Source organism: Canis lupus, chromosome 7 (assembly GCF_011100685.1).
Source record: "Canis lupus familiaris isolate Mischka breed German Shepherd chromosome 7, alternate assembly UU_Cfam_GSD_1.0, whole genome shotgun sequence".
Classification (NCBI taxonomy): domain Eukaryota; kingdom Metazoa; phylum Chordata; class Mammalia; order Carnivora; family Canidae; genus Canis; species Canis lupus.
This window is the reverse complement of record NC_049228.1, coordinates 4527832-4547929: the sequence shown is the minus strand read 5'-3', so window position 1 is coordinate 4547929 and position 20098 is coordinate 4527832. Positions and strand designations below refer to the sequence as shown.

Genomic DNA, 20098 nt, shown 5'->3' with positions numbered 1-20098 from the left:
ACAACTAGAGAATGCCTATTGGGTCTAGATATTAGTGTGCTTTTAATAAAATATGCTCTTTAAAATAAATTTTATATATATATTCCTCCATTCCTCTGATATCATCACTATGAAAGATTTTATGCTTTTCAAATAATTTTCACAGCCATTATCTCTTTCTTTTGACTCGTACAGTAACATGCCATGATATGATCAGAGAATCCTAGAGATTATCTACCCCAAATCCATATTTTATGGCTATACTGAGACCCATAGAAGAAAGATGATACACCAAGGGTGCAGCACCGGTGGCCAGCAGAGAAAGCACATTTTGTATGCTGCATAGTTGACATGGGACACATAGGAAACTCTTAATACGTATTTGCTTAATCAGATTATTACTCTCCTTTAAATATGAGCAAAACCCAAAGGCATGGAGAAGGAGGTGACATAAATGATATATAAGTTGATGGTAAAGTGGGGCTGGACATTTGAATCATTGTTTACTTGCTCTATCTCTGGACCTGACACACAACTGAAAATCTAGATTCTAAAGAATATGTTCAAGGTTGGAACTTCTAAGGAGTTATTGGACAGGGAGCCAGGGATCAAACAATAGACTATTAAACATTTTCACGGAGGAATATGGCCTACCCAGAAAGGAATAGAAATTATTTAGAACCTGTTCTGTAAGGGCATCAGTTCCCTGTCCACGCACCATAATCCAGCTATAATTGCTGACGGCATCTACTAAGTTCAGGTGTTATTTCCTTTAAAAAGTGAGAAAGTTCTTAGGACTTTATCAGTATGGCAAAAAGCTTTTCCTTAAGAATGACTGAAACCGCAGGGCGCCTGGGTGGCTCAGTTGGTTAAGCTGCTGACTCTTGATTTCAGCTCAGGTCATGATCTCAGGGTCCTGGGATCCAGCCCCATGTACGCCTCGGTGCTCAGTGGGGAGTCCGCTTGAGGATTTTCTCTCTCTCTCCTCTCCCTCTGCCCCTCCTGCCCTGAGCTCTCTTGCTCTCTCTCTCATTTTCTCTCTCTCTCATAAATATTCAAAGAAAAAAAAAGAATGACTGAAACCACAATATAGAATGGATGATAAAATATTCACTAGACACATTAAATGTTATGTTACAAATTTCAAAAATATACAGAAATGAATTCAGTGGGATTCTAGGCTAAATTTTCAGACTCTCTACAGGTAAAGCACTTAGCCAGATATATTTAAGGAAATTATTCCTCAGTTTAATTTGCAAACTTTTTTGTATTTATCAACTCATTCTGCATTCTTTACAGACACCGGTCTCATATTCATCTGTAGTAAGTTGGTCATTGCCCTGTATAAGGGCTGATAAGTTCTATATTGCTGGCTGTTCTCAGTCTTGTTAGCAATTTTTCAAAGACCAGAATTCAAATACAAAATATTAAGCAGCAGTAGTGGACGATAGCGGTTGTGGTTTAGTATGCTGAATTATATCCCTTCTTCCTTTTGATATTTGGTATTTGTGCTTTCAAACTGCCCCCTCTTTTAGAATTGCCTACCTCCCCCATCTGTATGTAGTTGGACTGATGGTGTCAACCTGGTATCTTGACCCCCTTTTCCCGACCAGACTAGACGTGTGAGTTGTATCTGGGCACACAAACAACTCATCACACACATCAAGGATTCAGAGAACAGCTGATGAGCCCAGTTGGAACAGGAGTGTTCTTGAGACTTTTTAGCTACGGGGAACCCACCTGGCTTGCTTTTAGGGTTATGAAACAAGAAAGTGTGCGTTTGGATCTGCTCACAGCCATCTTCTTTTAGGAGACTTTGTATAAATTTGAATAAGGTACCCTTTCTCTTAGAAAAACTTTTAATGATCAGTCTATTTTTTATTTTTCCATAATAGCAATTACAATAAATGTAATGCCATTCTGTTCAGGCAAATTAAATGAAATTGTTGAACATAAAATAAAGAAAATACAAATATTTAATCACAATATATAGGAACTCAAAGTTACTGTGATATAATAAATCAAAAACAGTTACAGTTCCCTCTTTTGGAAATAAACTTCTTTTTGATGTTTATCAGTTCCAATATCTTGTTTTTTTCTTGAGATGTTATAGGCATTAAATAATTTTTCATGTATTTTCACTTGAAAAAGCTATATTCTCCAGTGGTGTCTGGTATGAGAAAATTTAAGGTTCTTTTAATGTCACAGTCTGTACTTGGTTGTTAATTGATTTCAAGGGAAAAAGTTGACATAGATGTAGTAGTTAAAGCCAAGATTTTTTTCAGTATCATGAATCTTCCTTTTCACAGTAATATTGTTATACCCAATATAGAAAAAAATGGTTGGTTTTGAAATTTAATTTTGGAATATAGACCCCCTTGATCAAGGAATTTGTGTCCAAAATCAGTTCTTTTACTCTTTTCACTAGTATTATTCATGTTACAGTGATATATATTGGTATCAATGTCAGGAGGCTGGAATTTGTTTATTGACATTCTTAAACAACATTATTGCTTCCTTTTTCTTCAAAAATATACTAACCCTTTTGATAGTTTCAAGAAAATTATGTACATTGATTTTTGATCCTTGCATAATTCTGCTCACAATACTAATTTTACTTCAAATATGACTGATAGATCCTGAGCATTTAAAAAAGAAATATTTGAAATTAGAACTTTGGTTTGTTTTCTAGAAAAATTTTGTTAATATTATCAATAGTTTCAAAAACTAAAGCATCCTACCTCCAGTTGAGTTTTTGGTGGCATGATAGCATCAACTTGGCCATCTTATAACTTAGTCAATAAAAATCTCAAGATGGGTTTATACTCCAAAGTTTCATTGTAGCTGAAAAATAGTTGTATTTATAATATAAACTGTGATGATATCAAGAAAGAACTTACCTGAATTTTTCATTATCAAATTTATATAGTGTACATCAATAAGTAATATACAATGTCTAAATTTTTTCCTGAGGATATTTTTGTGATCTGTTTTGTTTTCCACACATACTTGTTGATACTGTTGCATGCTTAGCCTTTCAAATTAGTTTTATCTAAATGTAATTTTTAAACACAGTCCACTAACATGTGTATAGTAATTCTTTTGGAGCCATGTGTTCTTTGGACCAAATACTTGCACCTTGGAAATGTAAAATGTGATCTGTAAAATCTAATAATAACTTTAAAAAAATGCTGCATGGCTTATATGAAAATTTGATCTATAATAATTGAGAAATATTTAACATTGCTTTATATCATCCAAAATAATTTCATTTATTGCATCTGGTATAATTTTAACAATTTGGTTTTGTATTTCATTCCTCAAATGGCATATATGTATTATATATGATATATACATGATATAATAAATATATTATTATTAGTCATTGCTATGGTTTCTACCAAATGAAAAAATATTCCCATTCCTAGGTTCATAAAGTATCTTGGATGATTCTCTGAACACCATGATTATCTTGCCAAAAATGGAGTCATGTATGAGTTAAATGACATGTATGAGTTATATGGTTTCCCCCATTTTGACATTGTCTCTGCAGCATTATTATTATTTTAAATACTTATTTATTTATTTGGAGAGGAGCGGAGGGGAAGAGGGAGAGGAAGAGAGAGAATCCCAAGCAGACTCCCCACCGAACACAGAGCCCCGTGTGGGGCTTGATCTCCCAACCCTGAGCAGAAATCAAGAGTCCGATGCCTAACTGATTGAACCACCCAGGCACCCCTTCTTCTGCAGCATCATTAATGACATTTTTCAAATCAGATATCACTTTTGAACACTTAGTACTACTGGCGTGGGCATGCATTTCCATTTCTTCATATTTACTAAAATCTGTAATAAATGCTGCCCACTCACATCCTTCTTATTCTTCAAATTATCATTTTTTGTATCCTCAAGGTGTTTTTTTTTTTTAAACAATGCAGAATCTTTTCAGAGAGAATAAAGTGACCAGGATATGGGATTACTTTTAACCACTTGGATGGCTTTTGTGTGTTTAATAGTTCCCCGAAGCCTCCTAATTGTAATGTAGTGTCATTCTTTAAACTTTAAATGTCTTACTCGATAGAGATAATTGGCAAAAAAGTTTTAGTATTAAATGATATTCAAATTTTATGTCTATGTACCTGGGTTAGCAGAATATACATTCAGTTCAATGAAATTTTCAGTTTTTAAATTTTGTCTTGTTTTGCATTTTTTTAATCAGAAGTTTTTTTAATCAGAAGTTTTTTAATCAGAAGTTTTGTCTTGTTTTGCATTTTTTTAAATCAGAAGTGAAATTCCCAGCCTCTACTTTCTGTAGAGAGCATTTTGTTCAAAGTAGTAACTATGAACATTTGTCCTTTTACTGCAAATGTTTTGCCATATGTGTGTGTGTGTATATATATATATTCAATATTCCAAGTATTTTAAACTTCCCTTCTCTAATGATTTACCATGTTCTGTTTTCTGATCCAGAAAATTCTTAAATTCATATTTTTTGATACCTGGAAAAAATATATCACAATTAGTATTTTGTTTAAAAATTTGTAATATTTGAAAAAATTGTGTGATAAGCTATTAAACCTTAGCAGCAGTTAATTTCGTATTGATGAATTTTCTATAATAACTACTGTTATAATCATTAGATTATTATATAATGATGCCCAATTTTTGTCTGAGTAATACTTTGTGAGTTATAACTGGTAAGTTACTCTGGGTTTTTACAGAAAACTTGAAGCCTAATGACTAATTTAAACATATATTTAAATTGAAAACTGAGAAGTTCTGGTCTAGCATAGTTAAATGACAGATAGATACATAAGCTGCAGTTTGAAAGATCAACTTATTCCAATCATACCCCAAAAAGAGATTTTTTTTAATGAGGTATTTACCAATACATCAGTCCAAAAAAACAAAAACTGCACTTTGTTTAGAAGCAGAGGTTATTTGGGACGCCTGGGTGGCTCAGTGGTTGAGCGACCACCTTTGGCTCAGGGCGTGACCCCCGGGTCCCGGTATCAAGTGCCACATCGGGCTCTCCACAAGGAGCCTGCTTCTCCCTCTGCCTATGTCTTTGCCCCCCTCCCTTATGAATTAATAATAAAAAATATCTTTAAAAAAAGCAGAAGTTATTTTAGATGTTAGATCAATAGGTTTGATTATTAATTCCATTTCTCTAAGTCACAGTGAATGACATACATTTACTGTATTAGAATAAGACACCTACTGCCAGGTGTCTATTATTATTGTCATAATAAATACAGAAATTGCCCATCTTTAGGGTCAATAAAACTGTAACCATAGACTTAAAGGAGTCCACGATGGAACTAATATCCCTTTAGATGTGGTGTCCTTGTACAGTGCAAAACCTATACAACCACACACTGTGGCTTCGACTCAATCCCATGGAGAAAACCCGTCAGCACCTGAGCTTTTCCAGAATTCATGTTAGCTGAGGTAAATTTGATCTCTTTATCAATCCTCTCTTCACTGTGGCATGTTTTTGTATGACTGAAAAAGATCATTCTTGCCAGCATTATGCATTAGAAGTTGTGTCTGTGTGGTACTACTTTGGGAATACAAAGTCCATACCCTGGCAAGTTTGCTTTAACCACTGCAGCCTGAAAAAGTTTGAAGCTTTTTGTCTGCATTGAGGGATACTCTTCCTTTTTTTCGTTTTGTGAACAAATTGGAGGGATTTGGACTCTAGGAAAAGCCTGCTCTTTGCTTGGATATGTCACAGGACCCAGGTTCAAATACTGGCCCATCTGCACTTGACTGTTAGATGTCTTTCACTTGTCTTCACTTGAGGTAAAGGGTGGGAGCACACAGATGACACACGAGAAGGCCGGGGTTGGGTGAGAGATCTCCTAGGAGCAAACTCATTGACGGTGCAGGGAGTTGTCCAGGTCAATTTTCTACCAATGTTGATATGTTGAATATACATTGCTCAAATGAGATGATAAAAAAATGTGTATATATATTAATATGCATATAAATAATATGTATACGCTTTGAGAAATATAAAGCTAGAAGGTGTGATTTATTTCACTCGTTGGTAGCACAACAGCTTGGGAAAGAAAGGTGAGGTACCTAACCAGTGGTTCTGGTTCCCAGCTAAACATTAAAATTGCCTGGGTCTGGGGATCCCTGGGTGGCTCAGCGGTTTGGCACCGCCTTCGGCCCAGGGCATCATCCTAGAAACCCGAGATCGAGTCCCACGTTGGGCTCCCCGCATGGAGCCTGCTTCTCCCTCTGCCTGTGTCTCTGCCTCTCTTTCTCTCTCTCTCTCTCTCTCTCTGTGTCTCTCATGAATAAATAAATAAAATATGTAAAAAGTAAAAAGTAATAAATAAAATCGCCTGGGTCCACATTAAAGATAAGGATTCCTAGTCCCTACTCCAGAGATGTGGGATCAGTAGGTCTGACATTGTGCCCAGGAATCTGTAGATTTTTAAAACTACAGAGGTGACCTGCTATCCATCCAGCTACTGGATTTTCCTTTTATTTTTCCACTCTGATTCTTCCAACTTCTTTTGTTCTGTATCATAGAACAGGCCTGCCTCTAAAAGTGATCCTTTAAAAAAAAAAATCACGAGAGAGGTGCCTGGGTGTCTGGGTTGGTTAAGCATCCACCTCTTGGTTTCTGCTCAGGCCATGATCTCAGGGTCGTGGGATCGAGCCCCACACTGGGCTCTGTGCTCAGCACAGCAAGGAGTCTGCTTATTATTCTCCGTCTCCCTCTGCCCCTTCCCACGGTGCACAAACGCTCTTGCTCTCTCGCTCTCTCTCTCTCAAATAATAAGTGAATAAGTCTTTTTTAAAAAATTACCAGGTATCTACCACGTACATAGAATTGTCAGCAGCATTATAGGAAATACAAACAAAATCTAATTCTTTATAAATTGTAGTTGACGTGCATGGTTACATTAGTTTCAGGCGTACAACATGGTGATTGACAACTCTAGGCCTTGCGCTCTGCTCGGCACAAGTGCAGCTGCCGCCTGTCGCGCACAGCGCCTAACGATACCCCTGACTGCATTCCCTGTGCTGCACCTGTTCTCCTTGGGCCTGTTCATTCCAACACTGGAAACTGGTACCTCTCGCTCCCCTTTACCCACTTTGCCCACCACCCCACCACCTTCTCTTCTGGGAACCACCAGTTTGTTCTCTGTATTTATGGTCTGTTTCTGGTTTTATTTGTTTGTGGGTTATTAATTATTTCTTTTAAAAATGTCCTTTTATTTTTTTAATTAAAAATTTAAAAAATTGAAATCCAGTAGCGTTAACATACACTGCCATATTCATTTCAGGGGGACAACATAGTAATTCAGCACTTCCATACAACACAGGGTGCTCATCCCAAGTGCCCTCCTTAATCCTCATCACCTCTTTAACCCTCCCCCCCACCTTCCCTCACCATCAGTTTGTTCTCTATAGGTGAGAGACTATTTGTTGGTTTGCCTCCCTCTCTGTTTTTTTTTTTTTTCTCCTTTGTTCGTTTGTTTTGTTTCTTAAATTCCACATATGAGTGAAATTATATGGTATTGGTCTTTCTCGGACTTATTCCACTTAGCATATAACTTCTAGGTCTCTCCATATTGTTGCAAAATAGGAAAATCATTCAAGATCCAGTTTTAAGGAGGTTAGACTCTAGTAGGGGAGATAAAAGATAGTCACTTACAAATGGTAAGGCTACGGGCAAAATCATTACACTACCTGTTCCATTCACAACAAATTGATGGTGCTTCTCCAGGTCTTGGTTGTTTTAACCTATGCCCCGTGTCATCGGCAGGGCTCCCTAGCTGGCATCCGGAGATGAAGGGCAAGTGAAACACTATATACAGGTTGAGGGCATTGACTATAATAATGCTTTGTCTTATGGAAAAGATCGGAATAATTAATAATTCCTACCTTGAGTTAATATAAATAAAGAACTATATTTTAAGATTTAATAGTTCACGGAGGCTCACAAAGTACCCTTTCATTATTGTTGTGGATATATTGTCTACGTTTAGCTAAAAATATAAAAGTGCTGTTTTCTGAACTGATCTATAATTTATAAGGAACATAATTATAATTACAAATGCTACCATATTATTATTATTCTGCATTCATTGTGTTAGAATGATAGCTTAATGCTCATGACAATTTCTTCCCTATTTCTCCATAACTGATTTATCACTTGTCTGACCCAACTTCCCTGCGTGCCATTGTTCCATTTTCTCTGTACCTCTCACTTCACAGAGGAATGTTAATAATGGAATATGTTATTCAGCTATTCATTTGCATGCTTCTGAGATGCCATGATCTGTAATTAATCACCATTACAAATATTCTCATATAGATGCCTTATACATATATACTCTTACCGGGTCACTGAACTAATAAAACAGCTTATTCTAAGCATTGTTGCAAATCACAGCCTATGGTTACGAGGCATTTAGTAAAACGCATCAGGTAAGCGTAGATTTGCAAGATATGTTTCAGTCAGGTGCAAATATTGGAAATCTTTTGTTTTGAAATCATACATATGCTACCAGGATCAAAAATAACCACTTTGTATTATGCGTAATAAATAGTACTGTTTTTATTGCTTTTACATATTTATAAAATAGTTTTTTAAAAAACTGGCGAAAAGATGGGATTCTTTTTCACCACACAGTGAAGTTGGGAGCATATTTTTTTTTTTTTTAAGTTGGGAGCATATTGACACTAAATAGAAAATTTTCCCCTGGCCTCGTGTCTTTCACTAAAGTTAAGGAACTTGCCAGATATTAACCAATTAAGAGAGCTATGCTTTGAAGATTTTAAGTGAAGTATCTTCCCTCTAAATGTATTTCTCTTGATCTGCAGAACAGATGGATTTCTCAAAAGTCAGGGGGTTACAGGGACACCTGGATGGCTCAGTGGTTGAGCATCTGCCTTCGGCTCAGGTCATATCCCGGGTCCGGGGATCGAGTCCCACATCGGGGTCCCTGCAGGAAGCCTGCTTCTCCCTCTGCCTGTGTCTCTGCCAATCTCTGTGTGTCTCTCATGAATAAATAAATAAAATCTTAAAAAAAAAAAAAAAGCAAAGGTAGGGGGTTATAAAGTCAATATATCTTCTCCTACTTTCTTTGGGGAGAATTGTATCCTTGGAGATGGGAACTCTCTATTCCTTTTTTTCCCATTAATTTAATGGCACTGACCATAACACGGGAAAGAGTTTTTTCTTCATCCAGTAAGGATGAAAAAGCTACACGTATGATACTTGGGACTCAACTCAGTCCAAAAATGCCAACTCTGGAGCAAGGATATAGCCAGAAATTGAAATCACAATGAAATAATCAGATGAGTATCAGAAACATAGGAATCAGAATTTCAGCTAGGCAGAGGCGCCAGAAAATTTGTTATTAGGAACATAGCTTGTTTGAATGAAGTTTGATCATCCTTTTATCTACTCAATCATTCACTCATTTATTCATTCATTCAACAAACATCCATGGGCCACCCACCCTGTGCGAGGTCCTTCCCTTTATGGGACTCGAACTGAGGGGTGTAGGAAGTGGGGGTGGGGAGACAACATTTGTATTTGATTGGAATCGCCATATGAGTGTTAGTACATGGCTCTATATGAAATGGGAACCCAGAGGCTGAGGAGGCAAAGATTGAGATGAGCTTACAGCATAAACAGGAATTGTTAGAACAGAATAGTGTACAAAAGCATGAAGTCTGGCCTAAATTTCCAAGCTGGAAGTCAGTACAGGTACAATGGGAGACCAGATGATGGGAAGGCAGGAGATGTCAGTGAGCACAGTGCAGGGCAGAGCTCAAAGACTGGGAAAGCAGACAATTCAAATCCCAGGTTCACCTTTTATTAGCTACATTATCTTGAACATACCAACTTATTTGGGCCTTATTTTCTTTAATTGTCCTAAATAAATACTACATTGTAAAAATAAATAATGGATACTAACATCTACCTAGCAATGGTGTTGGGAGACCTAATGTTAGAATTCTAGTATTACTGATTTATGACTTCGTCCACATTACTAGCTAACCAACAACAAGTCAGAGCTCCTTTGAGTTGTTTTTAGAGTTTATTATGAGTTCTCCCCTAATGCTCAAATTGTATATTTATTTGCCATGCAGTCAGGACTCCCATTAACAGTGTTCACATCCATTCCATATCATTTTTTAAAAAAAGATTTTATTTATTTATTCATGAGAGACACAGAGAGAGGCAGAGACACAGCAGAGGGAGAAGCAGGCCCCCTATGGGGAGCCCCATGTGGGACTCGATCCCAGGACCCTGGGGTCACGCCCTGAGATGAAGGCAGACGCTCAACCACGGAGCCCCCCAGGTGCCACAATCTATATCATTTTTGTAGAGAATTTGGTCTAGGTTTCCTATTCTGAAAAAGGAGGTAGGGGGTGAATTTTTATGAAATAATCAAGTATAGTATATCTTAGAAGAAATGAATTGACTTTGTCACTAGGGGGAGACCTCGCCAGGTTTTGAAACTTGCCCCAAGTTTCACGGAGAAAAATGTTTCCTTTCTTTGGCATCTCAGGAGAAATGATGGTGTAGGAAAAGGCAATGAGTCTCAACAGGACTGGTACTTTTTTTTCCTTTTCCTTTTCCTTTTCCTTTTCCTTTTCCTTTTCCTTTTCCTTTTCCTTTCCCTTTCCCTTTCCCTTTCCCTTTCCTTCCCTTCCCTTTTCTTCCTTTCCTTTCCTTTCCTTTCCTTTCCTTTCCTTTCCTTTCCTTTCCTTTCCTTTCCTTTCCTTTCCTTTCCTTTCCTTTCCTTTCCTTTCCTTTCCTTTCCTTTCCTTTCCCTTGTACTTCTTTTAGTGGCCCTTGACTAAGGGTGTTCTATATGGTGGAGAATAAACCTCAGGGGATACAGACACCAAGGCAGCCTCAGTGACTAAACTAATGGTTATAAATTCAATTCCCTTGAGTTTCTGGCAGTGTTACACAGCATTCTGGAAGCATCATACAGAGCCCACATTCTGAGGGGGGCAAGTCCAAGGGGAATTGAATGTCCTCATGGCAGCCATATGAGAGAGCCATGGACATTTAATCACAACCATGTTTTCTCACTGGAATTTTCAGTGACCATAGACAGTCTCTGTATATGTGTGTATATACTTTCTTCTATTACATATTTTCCCCAGTAATTACACTTCACTATGTAATCTTGGATCATAAGTGCTTGTGAAGAAGAGAAGGTGGTCTATCTTGACCATTCTAGAGAAGGACAAAGCCAAGGAGTACTAGGGAGAGAAATGCCTCTCAAAGATAACATTCCATGAACTAATTACCCAAGGAACTAACTCATAGAGGGTGTGCTGACACAGGTATTAGAATTATATTCAGTTAATTAAATTTCTTATCAAACAGAACTTCAAGCTTAGAACTTGGTTAACAGCAAACCCATTTAACATCTTCGTTCTAACCTAGCAGTGCATATATTTTATTTTATGGAGGATACTTGGGAATAAAACAGTAGGCTTTTATTTAGGAAAATCAAGAATTAATATAAACATGAAATATAATTGGCCATGAAGCTGTTTTAAAAATAATTTCAGGTATACTGTAGATATTAAATGCTTCTAACTGTACAATTTATAAATATCAAATTCTAAACCTCTTACCCAAGTGCCAACTTACATTTAACAACTTGGCTATTGGCTTACTGAGCGTCCTTTCTTAACTTCTTGTGAATTCCATTAATATAAAGTTCAGAAGATTCAAATTATACTATTATGGCTGAATTGGGTGTTTCTAGAAAACAAATGGAAATATTTTAAGAGTACCTTTCCTCATTATAAAAATGAATGCATGATAAAGAAATTTTAAATCCTCTGTAATTTCTTCCCTAAGTGATAACCACTGTAGACATACTGTTATTTTCTTTTAGCCCTTATTCCGTGAACATTTTTTTGCAAAGTTGAAATCATTCTGTATGTACAATTTTATAATCTGATCATATCTTTCTCCCAGAGACCATCCTTATGGTGTTCCCATACTCATTGCTTTCTACAAATGGAACACATTTCTTACCCTCCTTTGAAGCACAAGGTCAATATATATTATTTTGTAAACTCCAAAGTTATTCATCCTTTTCTCTTATCATTAAAAGTCTTTGTAAATATAATTTTGGTGGTTGTAAGATATTTCATCACAGGGATATATCCCAACTCTCTACAAACTCCTTATTGTTAGATATTTACTCGTGTCCAAGAAATAATCCTGTAATTAGTGTCTGTTCATAAAATTTTAGCCACATTTCACTGTGTTTAATAAGGATCTTTTGCACTGAAAACAAAAAGCTATCTTTAGCTACCATAAGATTAGATAATTGTATTTTAAAATAAAAATTATAAACCACTAATAGTAGCAGTGCCAAGAGTATAAGAATTACATGATGTACTGATAATTTTTTAGGACATTAAAAAATTCATGTCCGGAATAGAATATAGGTTTTAGATGTTTCTCACAGTAGCGACTTCAGATTCAGCCTTTTAGTAACTCCCAAGGCATAGACATTGGATTCCCTGGCAGTGTATTCTGAGATGGAGTTTGGGGGTATCATTGATTAGGGATCAATATCTCTGAAATGAAGAAGGAGAGAGTAGGATTGGGGCAAAGGGAGAACTGCAAAGCAGGCCTTACTCAACCTCAATCAGTCCAGCAAGGAACTTAGACCTTTTCTTTGTTCAGTTGGCAAACCTGTGGAATGCCCCCCAAAGGGCGTGACTGTGGGGGAGGCAACTGTGTGCAGCTGAGCCTGAGCCTGAAGGACCCTGATAGTGGGCAGCTATGCTGTGCCCGTACTTCCTATAGCTGGGTAGCAAATCCTGCCTGCAAGGGAGCTATAGGTGGTGCATCTCCTGGTTTTACCACATTGGGAAGTTTGTCAATATGCTATAGGATTGGGTTAATATTGTTTTTTAAAAAAAAGATCATAAATATTGAATGTTTCTTTGATAAAGATTAGATTCAAGTCTGATTAACATAAAACTCTAGTAAAATAAAAATTGATTGATCTTAGCATAATAAGAATACATATTTCAAGCAATAATCCAGGATCATAATTTACAATGAAATAGTAGAAGCAATTTCTATTAAAGTCAGATTGCCCACTACCACCAGAATTATGTGATAGTCCTCTGGAAATTCCGTCAGGGCAGTTAGGAAGGGAAAGAGTAAACGTTTTAAATAAAGGAGGGAAAAGACAGGATTATCATTGCCGGCCCATGATACGATTTTTTAAATCTAGAAAACCCAAGAAAAATAAAAGTGATTAAGACAGTAAAGAGGGGATCCCTGGGTGGCGCAGCGGTTTGGCGCCTGCCTTTGGCCCAGGGCGCGATCCTGGAGACCCGGGATCGAATCCCACGTCGGGCTCCCGGTGCATGGAGCCTGCTTCTCCCTCTGCCTGTGTCTCTGCCTCTCTCTTTCTCTCTCTCTGTGACTATCATAAATAAATAAAAATTAAAAAAAAAAGACAGTAAAGAAATTCAGTCGATAAGTTGCTTATAAGTTAATATATAAAATTTAGTAGCTTTCCTATATATTAGGGGTTGACATACTTTTTCTATAAAGGGATAGATAGAGTAAATGTTTTAGGCTGTGGTCATACAGTCTATTGCAATCACTCAACACTGCTGTTGCGGCATAAAAGTAGCTAAGACAAGGTGAAAACACAGGGATATGGCTGTGTTCCAATAAAACTTTATTTAAAAAACCAGATTTGATTCATGTTGGCAGGCTGTTGACCTCTTCTCCATATATATAAAGAAATCATTGAGAAATTATAATGAAAGAAGAAATCTCATTCAGAACAGCAAACAAAATAATTAAATATTATAATCTTGATTAAAACCGTGCAGGATATTAGAGAAGAAAAACAAAAGAAATTTCTTTCAAAAGGAAAGAAATTTTAGAGAGAGAGAGCATGAGCAGGAGGGGCAGAGGGAGAAAGAGAATCTTGAGCCAACTCCATGCTTAGCATGGAGCCTCATGTAGGACCTGATCTCAAGACCCTGAGACCACGACCTGAGATGAAACCAAGAGTTGGTCGTTTAACTGTGTCATCCAGGCTCACCCCTAAAATAAATTTCAAGCGGAGAGAGAATAATAACATTTGATATTATGAGAGAAGTTAAACTCTTTTTTTCATATGTTCACTGACTTCAGGTATTTTTTTTTTCTAAATTGCTTTTTTATACCCCATTTTCAATGTATTTGGTTGTTCTCTTTTTTATTTATATGAGCTCTTTATTAGTTGTGGAAACCGTCCCTAGGCTGTCTTTTTCTTGCAAATTGGTTTCTCAGAGTATATGAAGAAATTATAACTTTTTTCCCTTATAAATTTGAGGCTTTCTGCACTTCCTAGAAATGCCAGTCCTTTATATTACTCAGGACTCTGAAAAAGGGACATCTTCTGTGAAGCTTTTCCTAATTACCTCCCTAAAATAGTAGTATTCTTATCATTGTTTAGATAAGTAAACTAAAATCAGAGAGTAAATAGCTGGCCCAAGATCACAAAGCTAGTGGGTAGTTGAATCTGGAGCCAAAATTTAAGCTCAACATTGTGTGACCGGAAAGCTAATATTATTATCTGTATTACCTCATCCCATTCTCGCCTCATCCACCTCCCATGGGTAGGTTGGAAGACACACAGGGTCCTAAAAGATCGATCAGGAAGGACATATAGGGCAGCCCGTGTGGCTCAGCGGTTTAGCACCACCTTCAGCCCAGGGCATGATCCTGGAGACCCGGGATGGAGTCCCACATCAGGCTCCCTGCATGGAGCCCGATTCTCCCTCTGCCTGTGTATCTGCCTCTCTCTCTGTCTCTGTCTCTGTCTCTGTCTCTCATGAATAAATAAAGAAAAATCTTTTTTTTTTTTAAAAAAAGGAAGGACATATAGAATTTCTTCTGGTAGGACATATTTCATCCTTATCAGTTTGACCAACAGTTATTTCATTTGGAGTTTTTGGAATTATTTTACTATCATGTACAGAACTTTTGTTATTGACTATTTTATGAGCATTAATGCACTCTCATTTTTAGTACCCATCATGGAAATTGGACATTATTATGTGCAATTATTATTATTATTTGCCTTAGGAAATGTGATTCCTAGCTCTGATTCCTAGCTGGATTTATTAATGAATCCTCATAAGTATAGTATTTGTTATTCAGAACATTATTTAGTAGCAGAACCATGATTTTCAGTAATTAAGAGTTTCTACGAAACTCTTTTGGAATGAATTTTCAGATTTAGGAAAAATAAAAGGCTGATTAATGGCATATTCTTGCTAAATGTCATGAAAACAAAACATATGCTCTCTGTCAGTAAATCAAAATTACTGGTAGTCCTAGAAGAATGCATAATCAGATGAGTAGGTAATATGCTAACTCATTTTTGTATTTGAGTTCATAGATGAATGATTAATCATCTACTGACCATAGGAACTATATTATTTGGATTGAAAGGTGGAGGCTTAAGGATTCTGCTCAACAGGTCCCATTTGCAATAAATTCATGGTTCAAAAGCACAGAAAACTAAAACATTTGATTTTGAATCAATGATGAAGATGTAAGAAAGGAGAATCAATCTGAATGTGATTCTGGGAAGATCTTCCTCTGAGAGTGTCTATGAGCTTGTGTTTTGGAGAAGAGAACGGTGTTGAAACACACGACTTGGCACAACAGTGACCAACATTTATGCCATCAAATGCCGTAATTGCTATTAATTTGTTTTTCAACTTATAGGATCAACCTATAGGCAAACACCAAAGACTTTGTTCTGATACATAAAAGATTGTAAATATTATCTCAAATATTTGAGAAATGGAGGGAAGGATGCAGGTGATGACATGGTCATTTACAAAGAGGGAATAAAGATAACCAAGAGTAGGAACAATATTAGTGATACAACTCTTTTGGGAAACAAGGGAAGAAGAGAAGAGTGTTATAGATGAATTAGATCTTCATGTAACATTGCAGAAGTCAACAGTTATTATTGAATAATAATATTATTTAATCTGATTATTCCAAAAGAGCTGTATAGATGTGGCTTCTAACTGATCCCTTAATGTTCACCGTCCCTTTCTATACAATAAAGGAAACCTAGGTACGTAGCCACCAAGCTAAAAACTACATTTTCTTGCAGCAAAGCATGGCCTACAGTAGACTGAGCTGCAGTGTTGTTCAATCTTTAGTTCATGTCCTTAAAATTAAAAAAACATGCCCTGTCTTCTTCTCTCTCTTCACCTTCCCTAGGCTGGAGTGCAGAAGACACAGAGAGTCTATGAAGTCTGTAGAGAAGGGCACATCCTCCACAAGGAAGCCAGAGTTTATATCACTGTATTTTTGAGACTAGCCTGTATCCTTCTCCAATAAATAATTGTTTAGAGACATAAAGACATACAAGACTCAAAGATTAAAAGTCATTTTTTGGAAAGTAGAATCAAATGTAGGGTGGTGGTTGGATAGAAGCGAACATCACATTTCATTATAAATATTTCTATGCTATCTAATTTTTAAGGATGTGCATGCCTTTTATGGTTAAAAAAAACCCAGACGTTATTTATTCTCGTTAAAAATAGAACATATGTAGTAGAAAATGAAAACAGATAATACACTCTCTCATCTCCCTGAGAAAACATTTTGGTGATTTATTTCAAACTATTTTTCTATACCTCGTTTTTTGTTAATGTGTTTGAAAATCTACATTTGATGTTTGGACAGAGGAAAGCAGCTCCACCAAAGAATTAAAATGAATTATCTGTAAAATTAATGGATAACCCAAGTTTTAATAGCAAGAAAGCCAGGAGAGGCTAAAGTTTCAGTAATGAACAGATTGGTTAATGGTTTCAAACACAGTAGAAAAGTCAATACGTTGAGATCTAGCAATAGGTTAATTGAATTTGGCCTCTTGGGTCATTGATGATCTACAAGAGGGCTGTTTCAACAGTAAATGTGATGAGAAAGAGTCAAACTAGAAACAAATGTAGAGTATGTCAGGGGAAGAAAGTCTGTATGTCTAGAACTCAGTGAGCAAATGAGAAAACGGTAGGAGATGAGTTTGGAGAGGTAGGCTGAACAGCAGTTCATGTAGGGTCTTGCGGGCCATTGAGAAAACTGGATTTTATTCTACACATTAATTTAGAATATTTACTATTATTCGTATGTATTACTCTAAATAGGCCTTTGGTTCCTTTGTGAAGGGGGTCCCTGAGAGATGAGATAAAAAGCAATAAGACCAGTCAGAAGGCTTTTGTAGTCCTGGCAGGAATTAATAGTGGCTCAGACCTGAATAATAATGGTAGAAGTGGTGAGTGAGTTTGGATTTTGGATGCAGTTTCAAGGTTGGTGCCTAAAGACAGTGTACGAATAGGACATGAGGTGTGAGGACACGGGAGAGCTACTGGGCACATGGGAAGGAAATGATGCTCAATGATAAGTAACTTTCATGGAGAAGTGGGTTTTAGGTAGGAAATAAAAAATACTGTTTTAAACATATTGTGTCAAATACCTAATATACATTTAAGTGGAGTTGTTAAGTAGTAGCTGGATATAATAAATCTAAAGCTTGAGGAGAATTTAGAAATCTATATATCTTAGCGTCAGTAATATGTAAGTTGTTCTTAAAATCAAATGGTTGGATGATATCGCCCAAGGAGTGAGGGAGATAACGAAGGGTTCCTAGGTCATACACCACGTAAAGATCAAGGAGTAGAGCTAAAGTCAGAGAAAGAGTGGTCAGAGGGTAAGGAAGAAAACCAGAAGAACATGGTCTGAAATCTAAGTGAGAAAGTGATTGAAGATGGAGTGTGCTGTAGACCAAATGTTGGGTGTCTCCATGAAATTCTTATGTTGATATCTAGTCCCCAGTGTGATGGCATTTGGAGGTGGGACCATTGGGAAATGATTAGATCATAAGAGTGGTGCCTTCATGTATTGGATTTGTGCCCTTATAAAAGAGATCCCAGAGTTTTTTCCTTTCCTCTCTGTTTATTTAATGACACAGCAAGGACCATTTGTGAAACAAAAACCATGTTCTCACCCAACCCAACCACGTTAGTGACTTGATCTTGAACTTCCCATTCTCCAGAACCATGCAGAATAAATTTCCATTGTTTATAAGCCACCTAGTCCAAGTACTTTGTTATAGCAACCTGAATAGACTTAGGGGGATTGTGTGAAATGCTGCTGACAGGACAAGTGGGAGGAGTGCTGAGAAATGACTCTTGGGTTTGTCATCGTATGGGTCAGTTGTAATGGGTGGTAGGTACAGACACCTGGTCAGAATGGTTTAAAGAGAATGGAGGGTACTTTTAAATGAGAGAGACGTGACTATATTTGTACGTAGGATTTAAGGTCTAAGCATAAATTCGTAGATAAGTTTTGCTCGAGCAAGGACCTGGTGGAGATTATAATAAATTGGTTCAAAAGCACAGGGGAAACTTTGCCTTGGAAAAAGAGAGATTTCATCCTCCAAGACCAAAGGAAAAGGGGATCTTTGAGGAAAGAAGTTTATCTCTTTATTAATGAATTTGTGTACGAATCAATCTCTTAAAAGATTGAGTGTGTGGGCTTAACAAGGGAGACAGTATGAAAGAGTTGACCCAGAGACAAAACTGAGCATCCACCAAGGTGTCCTGTGCTCTTTGGTAAGATTATCCATCATGGATGTGTAATCGGCTGGATCAGGGGAATCGATCTAGTAACTCCCAGCAGCTGAGAATTGGGAACAGAAATACAGTTGGGTTAGTCCAGGTTATTGTATTTTTCTAGAGTTTCCATTCCAGAAGGTCTAAGGTAAAAGTAGCTTTGATGTTTTCCATTACACAGGTCATTTAGATACACCGAATAGCATGTTTACTAGTGGGTCAAATAGATTGGACAGGCAGCAATAATAAGTGTGCCTTCCTTTTTATTCGTGTCATAATCTCTGCTTTTCTTTCCCCACACAAACTCAATACATCTGTATCAGTCTCACCCAAATTTATCTGTTTTCTCCCTGCAGAAAAACAAATGCTCAAGGGTTTTCTTCCACTGACTTATTTGAAAAAAATTAATAAATAAGAAAATAAAATGGAAGCACATGCGGAATATATTTAAAATGTATATTAAATCTGCTGAGCCATTCTAATTGGACTCATTGACTATTTCTGCCCTGATTATTTTGGACAGAAGCTATATGGGTCTGTATTTAGTTCATAAAATATTAAAGGAAGGAATAGATTGTGATGTTTTCATATTTTCCTCTGTTTTCTGGCTACAAAATTGACAGTGACTCTTTGTGACAGGAATTGTTTAGCTCTAACCCTGTGGCAGCCTGGTAGGGGCCCAGGGAGGCTGGAGATTTGGTTGTAATTCTACTAGAAAATTCTGGCATGTTTTCTCTAGACCTATAGCATGAAAGAGTAGTCTCAGAAATGTAGCCAGGGCTGCTGAAATGAGTTCAGGATCTGATAACCATTTTTTTTTTTTTTTTCGGTTTCTAGTAGCATTTGATTGAGCCTCAGATCCCCTTCCAGCCAAAGTTATTTGAACTGAATTTCCCCAACCTGTTCATACCTGAACATACCAAAGAACCTAAGCGTAGTTCAAATAAAGATATAATCCCATCATTACAAGACCACTTGCCAGCTTTCTGTTATATTCTTTTTTTTCATACTCTCCTTCCTTTTTTTTTTTTTTTTTTTTTTTAAAGTTCTGTAAAGGGCTTAAACAAAGTAAAACAAAATGCAGTTTAAAAAAAAATAATCAAATGAGTTCCAGGAATAACTACTGCTCCAATAGTTCCTGCAAAACTTCAAGAAACCAAAGGGTCCTGAAAATACCCACTTGGAAATCATGTTACCTACTAATTCCAGCTCATGTTAATGTAACCGAGGACATTTTGTAACTAAAAGACAGGTCTCTATTTTCCATATCATATCTTTTCTGGTCATAAAACACCACCTAGCAGAAACCTCATGGCACCTTTTCTATGATAATTACCCAAGTAGCTTGGATTACACAAGCCAAGGGACAATCTTCCCTTTTCTTTTTTAAACATGTTAGATCCATTCACATGTGTTGGTCCCAGCATTATAAAGGGAGCTAGGGGTC

The 20098-nt window shown here is 36.8% G+C and overlaps 1 long non-coding RNA gene across 1 annotated transcript in view; it reads right to left on the bottom strand.

The window, feature by feature from the left end:
* Positions 1–20098, bottom strand: part of LOC111096597 — a 45545-nt gene that overhangs the window by 3188 nt on the left and 22259 nt on the right. The window contains exons 2-4 of the long non-coding RNA XR_005361832.1: positions 11633–11746; positions 4428–4478; positions 2721–2823 (exon numbers count right to left, since the gene is read on the bottom strand). This is a non-coding gene — a long non-coding RNA (uncharacterized LOC111096597). The remainder of the gene's footprint in view (positions 1–2720; positions 2824–4427; positions 4479–11632; positions 11747–20098) is intronic.